The sequence below is a fragment of the Schistocerca serialis genome, chromosome 3, assembly GCF_023864345.2.
Source record: "Schistocerca serialis cubense isolate TAMUIC-IGC-003099 chromosome 3, iqSchSeri2.2, whole genome shotgun sequence".
Classification (NCBI taxonomy): Eukaryota; Metazoa; Arthropoda; class Insecta; order Orthoptera; family Acrididae; genus Schistocerca; species Schistocerca serialis.
The window spans coordinates 379,536,843-379,551,697 of record NC_064640.1 but is presented as its reverse complement, the minus strand read 5'-3'; the positions used below and the strand labels follow the sequence as shown (position 1 = coordinate 379,551,697).

Genomic DNA, 14,855 nt, shown 5'->3' with positions numbered 1-14,855 from the left:
ATAGTACACTTTTAGGAAACTGCATTTAAACATCTGCCGGCAGTTTTTTCTCATGATTTTATAATTTTCTCAAGTGAATATTTCTTGTGATACAATTATGTTTTAATTATACCAATAAGTGCTCTTAACAGCTTTTGTTAGAATTCATGCTGCTCCACATTTTTGCACTACAAATTTATCTACTGGTATTCTGTTGCAAAATGATGCAGTGTTGTTCCAGAATTACAAGTGAACACTAATTACAATGAAAGACACTTCAGGTTAGTGGACATAATAAAATAAAATGATTCTTCAAGACAGTTTTAGCTTGAGATAACTTTTAATACAACCTAACCACTGGCCCAAGGTTCTGAAGCCAATCAATATAGTTCTGTCATCCTATGAGGAGTTGCACAGTGGGACACTGAAATACAGGTCATGGTATTATTATTCACATAATGCAACAAAATCAAAGTTGAATGATTTTTTATTGAAATTGTAAACAAAAACAATAAAAATGCGAAATGATATAAGACTGTTTCTCAGGTATTTCCCAGAATTTACTCAAGATTAGAAATGGGTTGATTCTTATTGTCCTATGGTAACATTAAGTGATACTCACAAGGGAACCTCCCCATCGCACCCCCCTCAGATTTAGTGATAAGTTGGCACAGTGGATAGGCCTTGAAAAACTGAACACGGAACAATCGAGAAAACAGGAAGAAGTTTTGTGGAACTATGAAAAAATAAGCAAAATATACAAACTGACTAGTCCATGCGCAACATAAGCAATATCAAGGAAGCGGTGAGCAGAGGAGCGCCGTGGTCCCGTGGCTAGCGTGAGCAGCTGCGGAACGAGAGGTCCTTGGTTCAAGTGCCCCCTCGAGTGAAAACTTTACTTTCTTTACTTTCGCAAAGTTATTATCTGCCCGTTCGTTCATTGACGTCTCTGTTCACTGTAATAAGTTTAGTGTCTGTATTTTGCGACCGCACCGCAAAACCGTGCGATTAGTAGACGAAAGGACGTGCCTCTCCAATGGCAACCGAAAACATTTGATCGCAAGGTCATAGGTCAACCTATTCCTCCACAGGAAAACACGACACTGGTGACGGCATGTGCATCACAGGAATATGTTGTCGACCCACCTAACTTGTACACTTGGCGAATGGGTAAAAAGGTTCTTGTACCTTGCCCGATTTAGGTTTTCTTTTGGATGTGATAATCACTCCCAAAAAAGTGATCGCATCGGACGGACAAATGGACAGATAATAATTGTCTGAAAATAAAAAATTAAAATTTTCTCTGGAAGGAAGACTTGAACCAAGGACCTCCCATTCCGCAGCTGCTCACTCTAACCACGGGACCACGGCGCTCCTCAGCTCACACTGTCCTTGATGTTGCCTATGTTGCGCATGGACTACTCAGTTTGTATATTTTGCTTATTTTTTTTCATACTTCCACACAACTTCTTCCTGTTTTCTCGATTGATCTGTGTTCAGTTTTTCAAGGCCTATCCACTGTGCCAACTTATAACTAAATCTGAGGGGGTTCCCTTGTCAGCAACATCACTAATTTCCATAACTCTGTGTTAATTCTGAAAATTTAAGTGGCCTGACCATAGTTAGTACATGAAGACTAACAGCATAGATAAATCAGCATTCTGGTAACAAGGCATTCAGAAAATGGCAAACACTCAGCTGAAAATGTGGAGCAGCATGAATTCTAACAAAAGCTGTTAAGAGTACTTATTGGTCTAATTAAAACATAATTGTATCACAAGAAATATTCACTTGAGAAAATTATAAAATCATGAGAAAGAACTGCTGGCAGTAATTATACTCAGGAGACAAAATATCAGTGCTGCTGATAGACATGTATAAAAATACACCCTATCCTAACTTTTGGAACCTACAGTTCCCTTCTCGGGGAAGAGAGAAAGATACGTTGGGGAAGATCAAAGGAAAGGTAGGTTACTCAGTCCCAAGAGAGAGGAACCCATCTGCTTTGAGGAAAAGAGGTGACGTAGATGAAAGTGAAGGGGAGGGTAACGTCATATTGAGGAGGTGGTCTAACATAGAGCAGTGGCAAGTATCATGCCAGCTTCAGTTCAGAGATAAGAATTTAGTAAGAAGTAAGAAATGGAATAATAGGAAGAGAAATGAATAGTGTAATCAAAAACTAAAGATAAGGATTGAATAGTCAGGTTGGTGGGGAGAACGAAGACAAAAATTTGTTACAAATTATTTTTTGTTTAACTGTCTAGATAGCATACATAATAAGCATAAAAATTTGACGACTTGTTTCAGTTCATTAAGCAAGCATCTTAAGATCTGAGAACAAGAAAAAAATAGAAAACAGAAAAAAATGAACATATAATAATAATAATAATAATAATAATAATAATAATGCCTTGCCTAGTAATGATAGCAATTGTAAAACGAAAACTAGTTTTACAGCCATGGCCTATAACAGTCCAATTTTACATAAGATCGAATAAATATTTTCATAAGACAGATATAAGGATTGGTTTTCAGACAATGAATATTTTAAAAACTCTTCAACATCACTGAATAGGCCCCAAATGGGATAAGTTTAATAAGCTGGGAGTATATAGGATAAATTGTAATGACTATGACTGCTATTTTATTGACCAAATAGGCCATTCCCTCGATATGCACCTTAGAGAACAAACATACACCCAAAAAAGAGACAACCTTCGCTGTGCACATTGGTAAGGAAGGACACGCAATGCAAGATATTACACAGGAAATGATGGTGCTGTTTGATGTGCCCCAACTAAGGAAATTATATTTCTTGGAGGAGATTGTGTATTGAACAGGCAGAGAGAGTTTAATCAGTAGACCACGGATTTTTAGGTCATAAAAAAGTGTGTTTTAGGCACCTAAAATAGGCTCCTTCAGTAGTTCATTTAGGCTGTATAAAACCTAAAATAGGCTCTAATAAAAATGATGCAGAGAAAATAAAAATAAATTAAAATACACAGTGTTGACAGTATGAACATCTTATTAGTCATTAAAACAAGGAGAATGAATATTTACACAGTTACAGAGCACAGCAATATACAACATTAATGTTGAACATAGCTCCAAATATTTTTGAGTTCCTGCAAGATAAAGATCTCCGTAAAAAAGATGTGGCAATGGTTTAATTAATACATTCGTAGTTTCACATATTCTGACCATAGTTGGCTTCACAATAAATAACCAAAATCTTTTCTAGGTTTTCTAGTGAAAAACTGTGGCACTTGTCAGTCAAAATCAATTTATACGCTGAAAAAGAATGTTCTACATCAACAGATGTGACAGGGGCGTACTTCATTTTCGGCAGATGTTGGACAGGAATGCTGCAGTCAGGAGTGCTGGATTTTCCACTAAGTATGTCGGCAGCTGCACACAACTCCTTCAGGCCAGTGTTCTTCTGCAAAACTATTTGCATTTTTGCCTGTACTTTTTCCCCTACTTCACCTGGCGCTTCATTAATTTCCATTTTGACTTCTTCAAGCAAAGAAATATTGTCGTAGATAGGTCTCCCTGAGCCTTCTAATTGTGAAATTATTCTTGCCATAAATGTGTACTGGGCCCTAATGTAAGATAAGTCCCGTTTTAAAGAAGAATCTTTGAGTAACTCCATTGCTGCAGTTACGGATGCAGCATTCTCCGGTATATTTTCAACCACCTTCTGGACAGCTGAGAGATGCGTACTATAGTATTCTGCTGCTATCAGCCACATGCCCCAGCAGGTGAAAACAGGCTCTGGCGGCAATGGGACTCTGGAAACTGTTCTTTGGATGCCTGTTTTCTTGATGGTGCCTTAACAAAAATTTTCTTCACCATAGAAATTACTTTATTTACTTTAGGAAACTGTAGCCTTACTTGCTCTGCTATGCGGTTGATCCCATGCACTACACAAGTTACGTGCAGCATCAATGGGTAGAATACTTTTAATAGTTGAAACGCTGCTATCATATATGCAGCAGCATCAGTGACGGCCAGAAGCACCTTATTCTCATCCACTCCGTTTGGGTATAGCACCTTAAGCCCATTGTTCAAAAACTGTGCTATTGTTTGTTGGTTAGTTTTTGCAAGCTGTTTTGAGTAAATCAAATGAGCCCTGGATGGAGCATCTGGATCTAGCTTGCCAATAATCAGGTTTGCAAAGTAACGGCCAAGACTGTCAGTAGTTTCATCCACAGAAATCCATATACAAGATTCTCCAACATCTTCTCGCATTCTGTGCAGTGCAGCATTGTAAGCTGAATCCACATAATTCTTACATAAAGTTGACTCTGCAGGAACAGACTGATGGCAGTACTTCTCAAAAAACCTCTGAAAATAGGGTTCTCTAGTTTCCGAAAGGGGATGTTTGCTGCCACAAGTGCATGACATAAATCACTGCAGAACTTGTTTTTTCGGAGGATTCACCAGATTTATTGGTTAAAAGGGTTTGCTCCAATTTTGACTTTCATTCATCATTAGCTTTATGTGTGATTCCATCTGCATGCTGAGTTAAGTGAGATTTCTTAACACTCAAAACCTAATACGAGACAAAAGGGAAATGCAGTTTAGAATCACATATAAAGAGTATTTCGTATTACTACAGGATAGCGATAAAAAAGAATCCTAAGTGACAAGAAAATAAGAAGTCTAAGAAAAACATCAACTAACCTCCTTGATGCATGCTTGGCAGAAAATAATTTTCTCATCTGTTGTATAATGCGGAAAATCTTGCAGCCACTGCCTTATATGAGTAGACATTGAACTAGCTGTTTTCGGCATGGCGTAGTATTCTCACACAGAAACTAGAATTTATTTTGCACTTAGAACGTCAGTAACACTTAGCACGTCGGTCACTACACAATGTACCGATTTGTTTTCGCTGGGAAAAAGTGAACGATGACCTGTTTTTTTTTTTTTTTTTTTTTTTTTTACTGCAGTGCATGGAAGCAGTAGGGGAAGTACCGTACTCGTTGCTGGACATATGGCACCTGACAGGTGGCCGCCCCTTCTGAACAAGCAAATGAAATCTACCGGTGCTTCAGATGAAAACATCTCACTACTGGCAAATTATTTTTCGAACTGGAAAATTCACGTATAATACCTTTCATGAAATAGAGTAGTTTGATAGTACTGCCTGTAGACAGCAGCGAGAAAATGCGCGAAGGGCAGTAATTTAGCTATAGAGGGCGTCTACGATTAACATTGTGATTTTTTAATCCGTGCTCAGCTTAAGGCCTATGAAACCGTTTCTTTGCAAAAATACACAGCTGACCAGAATCCCACGAACGAAATATTTTCAAATATAACATTTAGTACTTCCACGTTCAATTCTAATGTGTAACTCAAATCTTTGACCGGTTCCTATTCGCTCACCGAAGTTAAGCACTGTCGCCCTCGGCGCGTACGTGAATGGATGACCATTCAACCATACCGAGTGCTGTTGGTAGTAAGGCAAGCAAAGGAACTATAAACAGTCTCTAACGACCTTTGCCTTCGACAAGGCGTAAAGCCTTAAGTTTACTTCCTTTTTCTAATCTTTGAAAACACAAGAACTCTATGTCAGATTAACGAAATAGGAGGTACTTTTTAGGATTTTGATGCCGAAACAGGCAAAATTAGGCGTCAACGTCGAAATACGCAATTTTAGGTCCTATAGAACTAACGGTATTCAGTTTAGCTAGTTGTGAAACGCATAAGTACCAACATATATGCAAATCGCTGCTTAGACAAAAAAATAGGTTTTAACCTAAAGATCCGTGATCTATTTTTTACATATGAATAATAAAACACCTATAAAGAGTATTTGTTATTAACAGGGATAGCGATATAAAAAAATAAAAAAAGACCGAAGTGTTAGACAAATACGAAGAATGAGCGCATATCAACTAGCCACCTTGCTGCACGCTGGGCAGAAAATATTTTTTTTCATCTGTCGTATAGTGTGGAAAAACTTGGAGCCACTGTCTTATATGATGAAATAGGCACTTTTTGAGATATTAAAGCCGAAATAGGCAAAAATAGGCACTAATGTCGAAATAGGCTTTTTTAGGTCCTATAGAATTAACGCTATTCAGTGTAAATAGTCATGAAATGCGTAAGTACAAATTTTTATGCAAATAGGAACTTAGGAACAAAATAGGTTTTTACCTAAAATCTGCGGTCTATTAATCAGTATTATTTCTTTAGTATTTTTGATGAACTACTTTAATTATTATTGGCAAACCTGCACAGCAGACATGCTGTGACAACTCTGACTCAAAGACCATGAGCTTCACTGTCATCTACCACCATCTAGTGCCCCTTTCATGTCCAACAGTGGCTTTTTCTGCCTTTATGTCAAAGGAGATGGCGCTCTATCGACATCAGGGTAGTCTTCTTTCCTCGCTGTTTTTTAGTTATTTAGTTTTATATACTGACATGTGTAATAAATTAGTAACCATCTATTGTAATTTTCCCCACAACAGGTCATATTACAAAGTAGTGTGCTCCTTTTGCATTAAACATTACCCACCAATTCTTTATTGCCTAATTTGGCAATTTCAAACTTTTTCCTATATACTTTCCTATATTTTCTTTGTGTCTGTGTTCTTATTGCATATACTTTAATCTTTATTGCAGTTATTTTTGTTATTATACATACCACATGATGTAACTGTGTACACTTGCATAACACCTATTGGCAAATTTTAGGTTCATTTTCACGATTGCACACAGCACTCAATCTTGGTAAAGCTACAGATACACTGGGTACACAAACATTCCTCAGCTCTGACAAATTACTCACTGTAACAATCCTGTATATATGATTTATAATCAACTGAAGTTTCATTGAGCTTGGTAGGATTGTCTATGTTAAGGACTCATTTGTGGTAATATGACAGAATTACTTGTAGTGAGAAAAAAAAGGCCTAGCAGGAGTTAAGGTCTTCAAAACAAACATCAAATGAATCCATATGCTTCAGTCCACAGTGCAAACAAAATTACCTTCTCTTGAAATACAAAGTGACTCTTAGCATGTTCTCCCTTTTCTTCTCTTCTCTCTCTTTTTTTTTCCTTCTTTTTTTTTCGTAATATGAAATTATCAATATTGACGAAGTATAATGTGAAAAAACATGACTGACTATTTTGTGATAAATTAGTCATCAATTCAAATACTGAAGAAATGAAAAAACAAACGTGTTGAGCCAAGACAGAACAGAGGCAAACAAGTAAGTACCCATATGATGGAAAAATCCAGGATAGAATTACAACTAAGTCCTTCATTAGATGGACGCAAGCGCGCGTGCGCGCGCACGCACACACACACACACACACACACACACACACACACACACACACACACACACACACAGTGAGAGAAAGAGAGAGGCACTGTGTCACAACTTATTTTAGTGTCTGGAGACAACAATGTGTGTGTGTGTGTGTGTGTGTGTGTGTGTGTGTGTGCGCGTGCGTGCGCACATCAGATGAAAGGACTTGGTATGACAGCTTAGTAATATCCAACAGTCTACTTTCAAATATGCCTCCTAATTAAGGAGTATCAATCTGTCCTATTGTAATGTATGTACTGAAAGAAAACCATGCAATTCATAATGATGCTGCAATGAAGCTGAACTATCACATAGCTCTTAAAATAGCAAAAGCAGCATGTCCTTTCAGTGACAGAGAATTTTTGAAACAGTTCCTATTTCAAGGTGAACGGTTTGCACATGTATTGAAGAAATTGTTAACAATGTGGAAGCACAGCTCACTGACAGGGAATAAATATACTGTTGTCTATTTTTTGTGTTAGGATGAAAGCACCAATGTAACTGATGTGCCTCATCTTGCCGTGTTTGTGAGAGTTGTTGAGCTGATTTCAAATAGATGGAAGAATTCCTTAAATTTTTCTTAGAAAACATAACCAACAAATGACTTTTGTTGGGAAACTCATTTGTTAATCACAGTGGATGGAGCTGCTGGAATGATTGGTCATAAGTTTAGTGTCACTGCTTTCATGAGGAAAAAAGAGTTGAAAGAAGTTGTTATCGAGTAGGAAATCCCACCAATACCCTGTGTTCTTACTGTGTTAATCTGCTGGATAAATGTGCCAAAATAAATAGCATCATTGACATAGCTGTAAAGACAGTTAATATATCACATGGTCTGGGGCATGAGTAGTTCATATCTTTCACGGCAGAACTCAAAGGTGAATATGGCAATGTGCCTTATTTTTGTGAAGAACACCAGCAGAGTACCGAGCGAGGTGGCGCAGTGGTTAGCACACTGGACTCGCATTCGGGAGGACGACGGTTCAATCCCGTCTCTGGCCATCCTGATTTAGGTTTTCCGTGATTTCCCTAAATCGTTTCAGGCAAATGCCGGGATGGTTCCTTTGAAAGGGCATGGCCGATTTCCTTTCCAATCCTTCCCTAACCCGAGCTTGCGCTCCGTCTCTAATGACCTCGTTGTCGACGGGACGTTAAACACTAACCACCACCACCACCACCACCACCACCAGCAGAGTAAAGTGTTGTTTTCAAACATTTTTGAACTTACTCAAGGACAACAGACTTTGATGACTCTCAGCAGGTATCTCATCCTGCCCCCTATGATTGACTTGACCAAGCACCTGAATGGCTTGAACACACCTTCACAGGGCAAACATAAACTAACAACCAAAGTACTTGACACCATTTTGGGTTTCAAGAGAAAATTGCTGTTCTGTGTAACACAATTTTCAGGAAGTTCATGTGTGCGTGCCCTTTCCACATATTAGACTAATTGTGACTGAAAAAAGTATAACAAAACAGACACCTAATGAACATTTTGATGAATTTTTGTTACAGTGTTTACAGGCTCTAAGTGAAAACTTTGACAGCAAATTTTGTGACTTAAATAGGTTTGAATTTGATTTTAATATTTTTAAAACTCCTTTTGTGGCAGATATTAAAAATGTACCTCCTGAAATTCAGTTGCAGCTCACTGACTTTCAGTGTAATCGTATGAGGAGGGGAGGTTATGAACTGCCTAAAATTCGGAAATCTACAAGAATTTTCCTTGTGAACAATTCACACGGTAGTTTAAAATAGCTGCTCTAGTTTCAGTACATTGGGAATCACATACATGTGTAAAAGTGCTTTTCCACTAATGAAATGAACTGAACTTCAAGAGACTGAAAATAACAGCCAACCAGATGCAAAATACACATTTTTAAACCTTGAACATGGTTTTGACGGTTTTAACACTGTCTTCTTCAAAAGGTATTGCACATAGAATCAAATATTATCTACATCCAGTGTAGGAGTTGTTGACCCTATCTACTACACATGCACGTCATCTACTTAATCATCATTTAAAAACATAATTTAAAAATAGTACCTCTCTACTGTAAAATTTTTCAAACATGCATAGAAATTTATGAGCTAAAAGTATTTAATATGTTTGCTTCCTATTGTAAAGACAGCAATTAATTCAATCACCACCTGTCCACAGTGGATGAGCTGAAAGAAGCCACAGAACCTAGAGGCCTTTCTATAAATGAATCAGAGACTAAGTACATGAAGGAAAATAATAGCTTGAATAGACTTTCAGCAGGCGGTTTCAATTTTGAACATGTGCAGAACTTTGATTATTTGGACTCTAATATTAAACAGCACAAATTCCATGTCAACTGAAATAAAACTGCAGATCGTAAGTGGTAATAGATGCTTCCACACGTTTAAGAAATTGTTGGCCACTAGGTTATTAAACAGGCAGCTGAAACTGTAACTATATAAGGTCACGATCAGACCAATTGTAACCTACAGATGCGAAACATGGACGCTTACAAGTGATGATGAGCAGCAGCTCAAGATATTTGAACGAAGAGTGTGGTGCAAGATCTATGGAGCAGTTCAGGATAATAATGGTTTCTGGAGATCTAGGACGAATGCTAAGCTGGACCACCTCATACAAGGAGTTGACATTGTAAGAATTATAAGCAGTAGAAGAATAGCCTGGCTTGGACATGTCCTCAGGATGGATACTGGAAGAACAACTAAAAAGATTTTTGAATGGAGGCCAAATGGAAGAAAACAGTGAGGAAGGCCATGAAAATGATGGATAGATGATGTGGAAGAAGTTATAAAATCTCTCAGAGTCCAAGGATGGCAAATATCTGCGCTGGAGAGGGCACAATGGAAGCTAAACACAACACAAGGTTGTAATGCCGTGAGAAGAAGGGAGGAGGAGGAGGAGGAGGAGGAGGAGGAGGAGAAGAAGCTCTCTACTGCAAAATTTTTCGAACTTGCATAGAAATTTATGAGCTAAAAGTATTTAACATGTTTGCTTCCTGTTTTAAAGACAGCAATTAATTCAATCACCACCTGTCCACAGTGGCTACTCCACTACCTTCAGAGCATCTCCCTATACATAATAGCCAATGCCTATGATCTAGGTATCATTCAATACTACATTTCCCAACCTCCTGTCAGTTCTCGATCTACCACCTATATTCTTATCTTTATCTATTTTTCCTTTGAGGGATATACACACATCAAAAAAAGTTTTGCATCACCCCAGTTCCCAGAACTCCTGAAGACAGACGTTCACTGTGGATATTGTATCACAGACACAGTCCCTTTGACTGTTCAGAGATGTCACTAAACCTGCCCAAAGGTGCAAACAACCAAGCATAAGCCGCGACTATTAGACAGATGAGGTCCAACAGCCAATCAGTTCCAGTCATTCCACCAGGAAGGAGGTACACGGCTCATGTTGGCTGTAGTTCAACCCTGCCTAGACGGTCTATACCATGGTTCGATTGCATCCACATTTTTACTTTGAGCCAAGAAGGGCTCTCAACAAGGGAAGTGTCCAGCCATCTCGGAGTGAACCAAAGCAATGGAGGAGACACAGAGAGGCAGGAACTGTCGATGACATGCCTTGCTTAGGCTGCCCAAGGGCTACTACAGCGGTGGATGACTGCTACCTATGTTCCTATGCTTTTGACACTCCAACCAAACCAGTCAACTTGATGTACAAGAATATTCAACTACACAATAAAAACTGAATTGGCGTATATCCCATCTGCTGCCAGGCCTTCAAACTCCTTGTGATGGGCCATAGAACAAGAAATATTCTCCCTAAATGTCTCTTACTCCTCCCACAATGGTATTTGGCAGCTTGCCCAACCTTTTTGATGTCCTGTTCCACCCATATGCCATTCCCGCTACTACGCCACTGCCATAAGGGTCACATCAACTTAAAAGAGCCCAGTGCAAGACTCGTTCGATGCATTCACCCAACAAAACCTACACCAGTCCTGTTGCTAATGTAACCTACCCACAACAGGCAACAACACCTGATAAATAGCTATGTCATATACCAGCTTTTCTGCAACCACTGTGCAGTATTTTATGTGGACATGACCATCAACCAGCTTGTGAGGTGACAGATAGTTCCATTTGAGATTGTGATGCCATTAATTTGTACTTTACATTTTAATGTTGAAAAAAACATATCACATTTAAAGAACAATGTTTTAACATCTGCAGAATTCAAGTTGACTAGCAGCTGGAGACAGCATCAGCTAATACTTTTGAGAATGTCCAATTGGCAGCACATGAACAATATAAACAGGGTTGCCACGACTAGGACACAGTGGCTCTGTTCACTACAATTATGATGTGAGATCTGTTTCCAGTTTCATGGAAGTTACTGTGTTGCTTAAAGCAATGCATACCAATTCATACCTACTTCACTGAAATTTGTGTGATTTATTGACAACCATCTTGGGATCTCACATTTGGCTTATTGCTGATTGGAGCTGAACACCAGGAGCCGAAGTTTTGTCATAGTGATATGTGGTAGCAACATGTGATTGATATGTACAGTAAGTGTGTAGTGAAGCAGTCGTACCTAATTTCACAAGTTACTATGTTGTTAAGGGTGTGCTTACACAATTTGTGAAGTGAATATAAGTAGAGACTGCCATGGACTAGAGATGTTTTTAGGACTACAGAGATGGTAGAAGAAAGATTCTGCTATTAATTGGCAGTAGGAAAAAAATAATAAGTGGAAACCTTAAGGAGGAACTTAGTATCTAACTGCAAGCTGCACAGATTAGTGGGATTAAAGAAACAAGCATTACATCAGGAACAAGAACTGCAGAAAACTACTGATGGGCTGTCACATGGGACGAAACAGATAGATGTTAAACTTGAGGACATCAAAGCAACTCCAGGGGAATCAACCACTGGTAATGTACAGGAGAGAGGTATGTATTTGAGCAGAATGGAAAACTGCCACAGGAGAAATAGGGAGAATGTGTGAAGCTTGCTGGGGAAAACTTTACAGGTCTAGTCAATGATATCAAATGGCCGCTACCAACCAAATGCAATGAACTGGGCAAGATCTGTAGATTTGGCAAACAAAATGCCCAGAATGATCCATTTTTGTAACAAAGTAGGGAAGGATCTTTTGAATGATGTGCACTGAAGAGCATAAAAGAGAACTGGCAGCTTCCTCAGTTGGAAGACAAGTTTATAAATGTTTGAGCAGGGCACACATCAGTTCTGGTCATTTAATTTGTTGACTAACGAGCATCTAATAGGCTTCATGAAGAAATTCATAAGTGCATTTCCTGTCACATGAAATGAAAAGATGAAACTCATTTTGTCTTAGGTTATCTATAGAATAAACATTGAACAAACAATATGATCCAAAAAAATAAACATAGTTGAACCCATCCATTGTATTCCAGATACAATGGAATACTGGTGGATTATGTGAAAATATATTGGAATAAAAATGTATACCTTGAGAGTCCTGTAAAGGACTCATTTTAAATTACATCTTGCAATGATATTGTTGCGAGCTGTGCTGCATGCAGTGTAGAGTAACTGGCTGATGTGCTCTGGGTTTCATCATTTCTGGAACATTCATTCACTATTTAGATTCTGGAATATTTTATGTTTGTATAAATACAAACACTTTCGGTCCAGGAATTCAGTTATGTTCTGGCCATACATTGGTGTTCATAATATGACTCTGCTTTCAGATTTGGACCTGATTGTAGTTCCAACATAACAAAATGAAACAAATTCCTCAAAGAGAAACTGTGAAAGTGTGCATTACTGAATAAAACAGAGACAACAGGTCTCAGGCACAGGAAAGATAGCTATAATAATTAGGAACGTCGGGCAAGGAATTTTTGATAATGAAGGTTTGCATGACCAAGGGTATTCACCACAAGATAGTCTGGAAGGGGCACAAACAGAGCATGTTATGTAAAGAGTAGTACTATGTCAGCACAAGCAGTATTTATGCAAAAATTATTGCCACAACAGTGTAAGAGGAGCACTGGGTACAATGTGGAGAAGTGAATGAGTACAAAGATGCCCACAAAAATAAGTTTTCGATGTGAATCAGCCAGAAATAGTGTAGAACAATGGGCCATCACAATTACAAATAGTACCATAAACTGGCAATGGAATAAGAGGAAAATGTATTGGTACTGGAAATGGAATCAATTACAAAATAAATTTTATTACCAATAATTGATGCAAACTTAATGGCCTGCAAACAAGATACACTGCTCAACAGTGAGACAAATAAGTACTATTTCATTCCAATTTCAGAAAAAACTGAAGGATATACAGAAGCTACCTATGTTTCCTATACGTGGAATATGCATTGCATATGCATTTGGAAAGATTAAGATTGAGCTTGCAGTACTGAGAATATGATAATAGTGCGTTTTGTGGTTCCATAGTTGTGTATATGCCTTGTCTTGGACATGGACATGGAGCAGTTAAACAACTGAGAAACTCTGGTCAACTTCTGTGGTAATAATTTGCAGATGCAATGTGACATAAATGGGGATGAAGTGATATTTAAAATGCAAGTAGCAAAGAAGAGTGAAGCAGAAGCAAATTATGCAGTTGCAGCTGATTATGGCTAACAGTGATCTGAAGGAGACGATTCCTGGAGTTGGTTTGAAGGAAAGGAGTGTCATTGGAGTAAAGAAGAAAATATGCACTTTGCAAGATACTAAATTCACTGATAAAACTGTCTGATTTGCATGGAATGTGAAAGAAGATATTTTATATTTATTTGTTTTTCTCATCTAAGAAGGCTGGAGCTGTCATCAAAAGAAGACGCAATGCATTCTGGGTAAAACCTCATCCAAGACCACTTGCAGTCATAAAGGATCCTCAGTGAATGTTAGACGGATACTGGTGAAATAATCCATTACATGCTGGAAGCCGAAAGGATGGCTTGAACAATATTTATTTTGGTGTATGTGCAAGGACAGCTACAGTAAGAGGGCCATCCAACTGTATCAGTGAGCAGAAGGTAGTGCAGTAAACTACATATGTATTTAAATATAGTAGCATTAGGTGTGTATGTAGTGTTGTAATGATGGTCAGTTGACTGGTGTAACTGTGTTTATGAGTTAAGGAGTAAAAGTGTGACAACACTGCATTGCATCACTCTAAAGTACACTAACACAGCTGTCAATGATTTTACTGTATTGGAAGTTGCCAAGAATTCTTTTGCATTTATGTCTCCACCGACAGAGCCACAGCTGCAATATCACTGCAACTGTCATGTATCTTCATCTAAATTGGTCTACTGATCCAAGCACACCACTGCACCATGTACTGTCATGCCAGGTTTTATCCCAGTGAGCACTACAGTTTCTTGGAAGTAGGGTGGTACTCAGCTGCTGCACTATTGTGTCTGGAGACATCCATTCTGTCAGTGACTTTGTGGATGCCTCCTGTACTCGCGAAATGACAGTACGGGTCAACAGTCACCTCATGGTCAACAGATTCAACCTAGATTAACAAATACGATGGTACTCGTTGACCACAACCCTCCTCCTCACAATC

At 38.4% G+C, this 14,855-nt stretch overlaps 1 protein-coding gene across 1 annotated transcript in view; it reads right to left on the bottom strand.

Moving 5' to 3' along the window:
* LOC126470213 (ATP-binding cassette sub-family D member) overlaps nucleotides 1–14,855 on the bottom strand; it is a 91,400-nt gene that overhangs the window by 17,437 nt on the left and 59,108 nt on the right. The gene's annotated exons all lie outside the window — the stretch shown is intronic.